This window comes from Esox lucius, chromosome 15 (genome assembly GCF_011004845.1).
Source record: "Esox lucius isolate fEsoLuc1 chromosome 15, fEsoLuc1.pri, whole genome shotgun sequence".
Classification (NCBI taxonomy): Eukaryota; Metazoa; Chordata; class Actinopteri; order Esociformes; family Esocidae; genus Esox; species Esox lucius.
In genome coordinates, this window is record NC_047583.1 from 27,903,358 (window position 1) to 27,914,639 (window position 11,282).

Below are 11,282 nucleotides of genomic sequence, written 5' to 3' on the forward strand. Positions count from 1 at the left end.
TGCTCAGGTAGGCCGTGGCATTTAAACGATGCCCAATTGGCACTAAGGGGCCTAAAGTGTGCCAAGAAACATCCCCCACACCATTACACCACCACCACCAGCCTGCACAGTGGTAACAAGGCATGATGGATCCATGTTCTCATTCTGTTTTCGCAAAATTCTGACTCTAACATCTGAATGTCTCAACAGAAATCGAGACTCATCAGACCAGGCAACATTCTTCCAGTCTTCAACTGTCCAATTTTGGTGACCTCGTGCAAATTGTAGCCTCTTTTTCCTATTTGTAGTGGAGATGAGTGGTACCCGGTGGGGTCTTCTGCTGTTGTAGCCCATCCGCCTCAAGGTTGTGCGTGTTGTGGCTTCACAAATGCTTTGCTGCATACCTCGGTTGTAATGAGTGGTTATTTCAGTCAAAGTTGCTCTTCTATCAGCTTGAATCAGTCGGCCCATTCTCCTCTGACCTCTAGCATCAACAAGGCATTTTCGCCCACAGGACTGCCGCATACTGGATACTTTTCACACCATTCTTTGTAAACCCTAGAAATGGTTGTGCGTGAAAATCCCAGTAACTGAGCAGATTGTGAAATACTCAGACCGGCCCGTCTGGCACCAACAACCATGCCACGCTCAAAATTGCTTAAATCACCTTTCTTTCCCATTCTGACATTCAGTTTGGAGTTCAGGAGATTGTCTTGACCAGGACCACACCCCTAAATGCATTGAAGCAACTGCCATGTGATTGGTTGATTAGATAATTGCATTAATGAGAAATTGAACAGGTGTTCCTAATAATCCTTTAGGTGAGTGTATATATATATACTTTATATACCTTTGCTATATTCTTGGTTGGAGAAATGCTCTCCAATTAATTGATGCAAAAGGTAAAAATGAACCTTATTCATGCTTAACAGTGTTTGTTTGCAGTTACATTGAACATATTTTTCTCAAAGAATATTTTCTGATATTCAAACAAAATATAACATTTAATAGAGGGAAACTGAGTGAACAAATGACAAAAGGTTTGGACTTTAATGACTTCATTAATTAAAAGGGAAACATTTTTCCCTCAAACAGCGCTGAGCTAGCATGCAAAATTATGTTCTGCAGTAACTAAAACTACACATTTCGTGTCTACATGAAACTCCATCTTAACCGGACTTCTTTGGCTTCCGATGGACTATTGAGTCCTCAGAAATGAATGGTATCACGTGATCGATGGCTTTGCCATGTTGTTTTTTAAAGTCTTTGATATCATTACTACATTAGCTACTGCTACTACTAATTATACACAAATAGCAACCACACATATTTCAAGACTGGCAAACATGCCTCATTTTATTTTTAAATAAAGATATATCAACATGGATCCTATAATTTTAAATCACATAACTAAATGGTCTATGGTGAATCCATCTTTCTACAATTTAATTTGTCAGCTTAAGATATATCACATTATAAGTGCTTAGACTTGCAGGGGACCATGCAACATGTTTAAGTCATCTAACATGGTGATTTCAATAAAGAGGAGGTGAAGGAAGGTTATGAAATAAGCATTTGATCATATAACAGCATCTTCTTCCCCATCCCTTAGCACAGTCCCAAGGGTTTCTATTTCAAAGCCTTCTTGCAAATATATCTTATTATAATCAGGTGTACGATAAATATATATATATATAATATATATACATATGTATATACATTCCTTTTACGCACAGTAACTACATGAGTATTTCCTCTGTCAAAGCAAGTACAGCAAAATCAATTAATATAGCATTAATCAGCAGGTTTAGTGGTATTATGCATACATGTTTTTTATTTCCTTGAGTTATGGATGCAGAAAGATAGGCACTATTCTGGGAGGGTAATTTTCAAGGACCAGCACCAAGTTTTATCAACTAATCCCCTCCTAATGGTCCTTTTTAATGTAATTTATAGCTTCATTCATTACTCTTTTTGTATTAGTAATTATTTCTAAAATACCAAAGAGCCATCTTTTATTTCCTGGTCTTTCTTCACCTCTGATTTACCGGCACGGCTCTGGCCTGACGCTGTCTTCTTGAGGTGTGACATTTCAAAATATTTATAGCTCTGCCACATTAAAGGCCTTCTCTCCTCTGAAGGTGACCCACCACTCTCCTCTTCTCTTTCACACCAACGTAATTAATGGAATCACCGCTCGCCTTGCTTGTTCTTTTCGTGTTATTTATCCGCCTAGGTATGTTGAAAACACCAGTAGCATGCAGGAAGATGTTGGCTCCAACACCACCTCAGAAACACGCATTATTTCCATTCCCAGGATGCATTGCAACAGGCACCGGGCGACGGGAGACCGTTCCACGCCAAAGCACCAAATCTTTAATATTTTATTGATCAGATCTAAACCTTCTGCCCAAAGTGGCAATTAGAATTCAATTAAACTGACTGAAAGCATCATATTAAATTCCAGCTCTTTATGAGCTCTCCCAGATAATGCTGGAGGACAAATCTTGGATATAATCACACCCTTTTTAGATTATATTATCCTGTTCCTTCACAATGAAAATGACACTTGTAGGTATACTTTCAATATTTCTTAAATGTACCCCTCTAATGAACACATTTTACAGCTATTAAATCAAATATTATTGGATATTTTAATGAAGTGAACTGGGTGCTTTTGTTTTACACACTGCATGATGGGAAATGATGGAAATTAGCTAGCTGGGTCTTAGTCTAATTTTACAGAAATACTCGTCAATCTCAAATAGTTATTGGCAAAATGATAAAAGAGGATGACAAAGTTCCTTCCCATGGTTGTAGAGGAATCCACACATAGATGGATCATGGTGTTCATGTTATGTTAATACAAAACTATCCGTCAGTTCATTGAAACATATCCTCTCTGTATCTCTGGCATTCACAGATATAATGCTTGAATTCAAATTAACGAGGAGAATTGCTTTGTTTCTTATTGTTATAACACAGAGTGTTTATTGACTGATATTGTCTGCGTTATCGGGTCAATCCCAAATATGCTGAGGTCACTACAACAAGGATCTCCTGATTTGAAAAGAGAAACATACATTTTTCTTTTGTCGCTTGGTTCATATAAACCAGGTTATGTGAGTAACCGGTTTACATTCTACAAATGTGTCACTATCTTCTGAATAATTTCGCTACCATATATGTTGACCACGACACTGAAAGATAACACTCCGAAGTTTCTTAAAAATAGTTTGGGAACCTCTGCTACATACTAAACATGTCAAGTGATTCTGAAGCATCCTCCCAGTAAACAGTTTACTAATATGAAGCAGGCTATTTAGATAAGGCCTGCACCCTGCCAAGCTATTCTCTCTCTATGAGACTGAGAGGTGGTTGCTATTACAGACAGCCTTTCTGTTTCCATGTGTCTGTTTGCTCTGTGTGATTATTCTCCCCTGCTCCTGTATCCGCTTGGCTCCCCGCTCCTGCCTCAGCGATAAAGATATTCATTTACCTGATACGAGAATCTTGTTCAACTTGGTCCCAAATGACTCCAGGGAGAGAGAGAGAGAGAGAGAGAGAGAGAGTGAGAGAGAGAGAGAGAGAATGAGAGAGAGAGAGAGAGAGAGAGAGAATGAGAGAGAGAGAGAGAGGGAGCGAGGGGTGAGTGGAGAGAAAGAAAGGGTGGAGGTGGGGGGGGGGGCTGCAAAGTATGACTTGAGATATTTCTCTGGTCCTAAATGCTGTGAAACAACACAGGAGGCACGGCAATAACAAAAAACGAGATGTAGAAAATTCTTGACTATGTTGAGGGATTACTCTTAACATACACTCCATCTTCATCACGATTCAAATGACTCCAAGGCAGGTGTTTTCAGAGAAAGGGGTAACAAATGCCCAATGTGGGTTGAAAGGAATAAAAGGGAAGGTGGGGTGGATTGGCCTCCCACCCAGAAAATGGCAACACAAATCAAACCCTTTTTCCTCACTAATGATGAGATTCATATCCCTTTAAGTTTGCGTGAATGGGGAGGCTGGGCATGGAGTTTACAGCACTGGCACACATCCACCAACCCCTCCACTGGGAAGGAGGGATGAGCGGCTCAGAGAGAGATAGGCGGAGTGGTGTAAGGGGGTGTAAAGACAGTGTGACAGAGAGAAAGAGAGGGAAGGAGAAATTGAGGGAGAAAAGCATGCATCCTCTCAGAGTTGGTATCATGGGTTAAAGGAGTGAGATAGGATGCAGGGTTGATAGTGGGGCCTGTCGTTCCTTGTCATGTAGCCAGTCCATCTCCTTTTTTCTCTCTCTCTTTCTCTCTCTCTCATCCTTTTAATTTTGTTTGAGTATATGGCTCACTCATCTCCACTTTTATTGACTCAATCTCTGGGAGCACTGTCGCTCTCCATAACATGACCACCAAGCGAGGAACATCAGGCAACTTCTTGATTCTGTACTCAGTAATTTAAAGCCTTTATGGAATTGCAATTTCAGGGCTCGCTGCTTGTTTTTCTAAAATGTACTCAAGGAATTAGTTACTCCAGCCACAAATCAGTTGAATTTATGCACAGTTGTAATACACTTTATGGCCTCATGGTACATTGCTTCAAAAACAGCAGATGTGAAATTATGATAAATATAATGAGAGTTCTCTTTTTTTCACCTTCTCTTCCCTTTCCTCTCTCTCTCTCTCTCTCTCTCAAGTAGAGGGACGTGAAGCGTGTTTACTTACCCTATACAATACATTTAATGTCTTAGTCAGGGCCGCTGACAAAACCTGATTAATGTCCTCATCTCTTTTATTAAAGATAAGAGTGCCACTGCAGTCAAGAGATAGAGAGCAGCACATAAATCTCAGGCAAAATGAGCAGTCAAATAATCACTCATCAGAAATGAAATCTACATACATTAACACTAACAGCCAGCCTGCCGTGGCGTGGACATGAACACGAAGATGTAGCCCGGGAATATGGCCCGGGTTTCTTAATATTTCGAGGTAGAGAAGCGATGGTTTGGAGACAGGGCTTTTTTGTCGGTGAAAGCGTGGGATGAAGTGTCCCATCAGCCTGGGATAAACCTAGCACCCAAATAAACGCTGTCCTGGTCTAAGTCGCTGCCCAGTCATTATGGTAAGAGTAACGAGCAAGGTGGAAGGGGGAAACACAATTAAGCGTCGCCACGAAAGGACATAATGTTGATCTATTCTAACAATTAATCAGCCGACAGTGATGGGTGACCTGGCGCGGCGGTAGACGGTGATGGGTGACCTGGCGCGGCGGTGACAAAATGATTATTCATCCCATGTTTGGGGCACAAGAATCCAGACTAACACTCCCCATCACCCTCTCCTAATATGCCTCAGAGACACCCTGACGGAACCCTGTCATTTATTCTGTCTCTCTCCCCGTCGGTCGCCAACCTGTCTTCTGTCTTCTGCCAGAAAATGAACATTATCTGTGCTCCCAAGACGTTTAGCGCCAGGGTGAAGGCTTATGAGTGTGGGTTACAGAGAGACTGAAATGGAAAGCTGTGATAATGTCCCTGCCACCGCGGCAGATCAACCGCGGACCCTCCTCCTTCCATCGCTCCATCTGCCCCTTCCCAATCCACATGTAGCCTGGCCTCCCCGTGACGAGCAGCGTATGTCGAAAACAATCCACGCGTGGGAAATTAAAAATAAACACGTCATTTGATTGCTCTTTGTTTTGTCGCAAAAGGAAAAGACAATTATATCTTCATGTTGAAATTGAGCGTTTTTAAACAAATGTGGGTTTTTTCTCGTCCATTTGTTTCTTTTTCCCCTAGCTCTTCTTCCTCATAGCTCGGGCATCTGACAGAAGTGGGCTGACAAACCCTCTAAATGTCAGAAATGACAAGAAATGATGTCAGACCCAATTAGAATTGGTGTCACAAAGTGCAGAAGAAGTGGTGAGGAGGCACAAGGTGTTTGGCTACACTTAGGAAACTGATTAAGGTATTTTTAAAAACATTTATGGTCTTATGCAATAAAGGAATATTGTCATCTGAGCGATCCTTCCGACCGATTCCGTTGGTCGTTTTGACCTTATGTCTTACATTCTTAATACCGATATGATCTCCTCCAATATGAATTTTCCGTGTTGCTCTGACTTTTAAGTTCATAATATCCTATTCATGCTGTTTAGCAGTCCATGCAATAATGCAGTATAAATCGAGGTCTTTCTACTTTACCACTCCACTACCCCCTTCTTCTTTTCCCTCTGCCTATGTGGTCATACAGTCATCAGGTCACCTGTCCCTGGCTCATGAACCTGTTCATTAATTCATCCATTATGCCAGGGTCTTAGAGCTCTCTGGTTGTGAGCCGGTACGGCCATCCAGACCTCCGCTTTAGGCTCAATATGCTCCATGTTATTCTAGGTTCATTTACGCTAGCTAAGTCCCAGTAATGACATCCGTTTTGTTGAACTTCATTGGCTCTCATCTCTTTGACAATGAGAAACTAGGTCATAAATGAGAAAAAAATGTTGCTAGGGCTAGTTAGGTCTACGTGTGGAATTCTTTATATATAATGGAGCATGCTATATAGAGATGAGAAGTTGAAGAAGATTAAGTACGCTAGGCTACATATTTTTTAAGTAGCAATATGCTTGTTACAGTTTTATGTTATGTGAATTAAACCTCTAAATATGAAAAATATTTGGTGAGAAATAATACCTTAAACCACATCCACATAACATATAATCAATCTACACTAAATGGGTGCGTGAACCTCAGTTCCCATGCAGACACATTAACGGTACAATGATGTACGACTAAAAGTAACTTTTAATGCACAGAACTGTAAGCGGTTTATGCGGGGGTCCAGAGTACATTGCCAGTGCCTTTGGCTTGGTTGCTTGTCTTTAAAACGAGACCTATTTTCATGTAACATTAATAAGACATTCATAAATGGCCTTTAGTTGTGGCTTGTCTCTCATCGTATACAGGACTCTCCTGAAACCTACACCCGTGATGAAACAGACGTAAGCCAACAGCTGAGGAAGAGGCCTCGACTGAGCTGTCCCTACGTTAGCCTTTGGTGCTTCAGGCTAGCTAACGTTCACACATACAATAACTTAATTGCAGCTTAGGTACCTTTTGCCGTGTGGTGCTACGCGTGCCCGCTGAATTCAGAGCCGTTGTTTACTTCCCCATCCTTGAGCGGAAATAAACCGAGCTCACTTGAGAATCACCTTCCCCATGGGAGAGACAGGCGTCTTTGAGGAGGTTACGTCACCCAGCTGCCGTAACTGAGCAAAGCACCTCGAGGAAAGACATGTTGTCGGAGCGCATTAATCATTGCCCACCATCGGAAACAGATTCCCTTCATAAGCAATTTGAGTCATTAAAGTCATGGTGCTTATTGGTGCTACCCACAGTGAGACAGAAAGGGAGAGTGGGGGAAATGAAGGGAGAGAATGGAAGAAAGGGAGGAAGACTCATTTACAAGGCAGGAAATGAAATTTCCACTTAATTGAGGGATAGTAGAGAGAGGGATGACAGCCTGTATGCACGTCTGTAAACAATAAATTACAGGGGTGCAAATCAGTCATAGCTTCGGGTCCCCATGAACACGCAAAAACAAGAAACCCCCGTATTTCCGGGGAAAAAAAATGGACTCCACTTTTCAGCCATCTTTAATTTGATTCCTCCTGGTGTAGACATAACATGTGCAGGTTTTGTTTGGTTCCTTAAAGACATCGACCCCACTCTCCAACTCTCCAGTGGCTCCGATATGTGGTGTTCTGAGGATAAGTGGCCTCCCAGAGAGCCGGACATGCCTTCAGTTAATCACGGATTCTAGGTCAGGATCAGTTTCAAAAGAAAGCTGACCCAAGACTAAGATGTTTTGATACAAGCTTGTGTATAAATCAATGAATAAAGTGAGTGGTTTGAGATCTGAATTCTGATTGCCTGAACAGGTTCCTTTTTTTATATTATGTCGGTAACCAGTTCATCAAAGCAATTAGGCCCCCCTGGGTTTATGCATGATGTGAGAGCATTTTGTAAGCAGATTTGAATTGCCTCAGCCACAACATTGAATAGCTTCTAACATGTAACAGAGATAGTGTTCCATCTGAAAACGTGCAACAGACCTCGTCTGACTTTTGACTACAGATTGGCTGCCTCTGATTCATGCATTGCACAAGAATCGTTCATGCACCGACAGTAAGCATGATAAAATATGATAATTGCATGCAAACAATGCTTGCATTACCTCCACACATACAACAGAAGCACAGTCATGAGCAGGTTGAGCAATAAGTGATTATTCTGTGAAGAGAGTTGAGAGCCACTCAACTGCCTACATCAAGTTAGAGAAGGATTGTGCATTCGATATGACTGGGAACTTGGAAAAGAAAGAGGTCAAATGTCAGGAATCTGAAGGTCAAAAAAACAGAGCTCATGGGATGTTGCCAGAGTTTCCTACTAGAAATTTTGGGTCGGCTGACCGTTCAAAGCGATTTTATAGGTCAGAAAATTTTTTTTATCTGAGTTCTCAGGTTTACTGAAATCAATTAAATTTGGTGGTCTGACATACAGATCCGGAAAAAATTAAGAGACCACAGCAGCTTTTTCGAAAAGGAAGGTTTTGAGTGAGGAACAGAAGGGTTAAAATTAAGAGACCACTGCAAATTGAACGCTTCTGTTCCTCACTCAAAACCTTCCTTTTCAACTTTTTTGGAAAGGAAAGAAAAAGGTGCAGTGGTCTCTTCATTTCTTCCGTAGCTGTATATGAGTTCTGAGTTCCAAGGTGTTTTGAATAGGGCAGTAGCTCAAAAACATATTGACAGTGCAGTAGATTAATAGTTATATTACTTAGATTAATAGCAGAGTAGTCTATTAAATATTTTGAAGTATTACAGAGAGGCTAATTGCCAAGACTCGTTGTGATGAAGTATAAGGAAGTTATAAAATCTGAAAAAAGTTCAGTGCACAACAACAAATCTTGTTAAATATTTCAATTTCATTAGCAGCCCCATTTGTGAAATTCCTTGAAATATAATATGAACTCAATATTAAATGTTTGTCCCATGTTTCATATTTCATACACACAAAAAAATCAATAATTTTGTTTAAAATGTGTTAAAGTGTGTCTTCATTACCTAGCTAATCTATCCACCTCACAGAAGCAGATTAGGCAGCATGATCATTACAAATGTGCACCTTGTGCTGCGGACAATAAAAGGCCTTCTCAGAGAATTTCAGGAAAGCTTATCATCCTACTTGTCTTCCTCATTCAAGGCTTGTACTGCAGTCAAACATCAGTGGGCAAATGCTGACCTTCAGTGGCTACTGGCACATTGAAGAATTGTGCTCTTCACAGATTAACTGTTGCATTTTGCATTCATATTTTTGGTTCAGAATATATTAACCAAATGTGTGATTACATTTTGAACAAATGTAATAGCTGCCTAAACAGTGACTGTTTGAACCAGAACTTGCTCTTATGTCCAAATCCAACCCAAAACCAACAAGGATGTCTGCAGTGTGTTAACAGCCGGTTGAGAGCGGTTGTATGAAACCAGTAAGTGTGTCAAGTAAAGTTTTAAACTTTTCCAACCATGCCTAATTTCTATTCAGGGCAACTCTCCATACATTTCCCATCTGAGCAATGCGTTACACTCTATTTTTTTTATATAGTTCAAATTTCAGTAGAAGGTTGGTTGATTAGCATGAACATCAGCTATCACAAAACAAACTGGCAAAACTGACAGCGCTAGCTTGGATTGTTGACAACATGTCAACAATAATTCCTTTCCAAATGATTGTTGAAAACGTAAATACATTTGTACAATGCATGAGCACTCATTGTCGCTCAAGTACATAGCTACAATGTTGGTTACCAGCAACATAGCACCCTACTCTGCACTGTACTGCTGGCTTCCATCTGAAGCTGAGAACGCTCGGTCCCGGTCAGTCCCCGGACGATTAGCTCACTACTGAATTCCAGCCATATTGGCAACTTGAGTGAAAATAACTCAGAAAAAGACTAGGTATTTACAGCAATATACAAAAAGCTGAAACAAGCCACTTAGCCTTTCCTCAGGGGGCAGCTTCTCGTCGGTATCGCTAGCTTTCTAACCATCCCATCGCTAGCTTTCTGACCATTTGCAATCCTAGCACATCCTCCCCCCAGTGATGCGTGTGCTTCGCCCTCGTGATGTTTCCAGCCAATCTGCCTGTAGATCCCCTTTCCAAGTGCACTTCGGAGATGGTTAAACCCCTTCATAATCCCCATCCAGTCCCAGTCATTACTCTACTCTTGGCACCGGCAGACGGCCAAGGTCTCACTCTGTTACTTCTCTTGAAGTGGAGCCAACAACCACATTACCTAATAAATGGTGACAAACATAAGTCAGCACTCTCATCAGAAGCATCCCCTGGTAACGGGAACAAGGGAAGGCCACAAGATTAACTGCGTAAGTGGTCAGTAGGGGAGGAGGGAAAACGTTAGGAAGGACAGTGGAGGAGGGGCAGGGACATGGGAGCGTATATAGACTCCCTACCTAGTAAAATCTATTAGATTTCCATGCTATAACCCTCTCCTCATTTCATTTACCTTACCCTTCTCCCTGTACATAAATATTCACTTCTACACATTCTATGGTTCCACTACCTTGTTAAAGACATTTTCCGTGTCCTCATGCTCCCTGCAGGCAAACACGGTTACGTACAGAGGACTGAAAGCTACAGTTCAACACCTAATTGAAAGTCCAAAGCTTTGATCAGTAACGGCGACGTTATCTCACCCGCATACATGCTTTTGCAGACAGGATTATTCGGAGATGACGTTGTAGTGATGTTGTGATCAGACAGGTCTGTATTTGTCAGTTGGGCTAATAGTCCATCTCTCTGTCTATCACCTGCCGGTGGGAAAAAAGCACTAATGTGGAATTTCTGCTGTGTCCCTCTTCTTTATTCTCCTCTCTGCAGATTTCCCTTCATCCTGGCCCTGGCAGCAGCCCGGGAGAAGAAGTCAATTTACAGTTCAATCAGGGATTCTAATAAACTGACCTGTGCTTTAATGACTAATTCATTGTCTCCTTTATTACCTTCATGGGCATAAAGCGGATTAATGACTGTAGCAAGGTTAAAAACAGTACTACTGTGCTTTTCCTTCCTCCGTTATCAATCACTCTTGGGATTCTTAAGAGAGCAGTGGAAATTGAGAGAAAATTAGTAATCTGTTTGATGGATGACAGCATAGGTAAGAGGATATCCTTAAAGATGCGTTGTGGAGTTTTGGTGTAATTTCCGCCTGTACTTGTAAAACTGATGCTCTTAAGCAAAACAC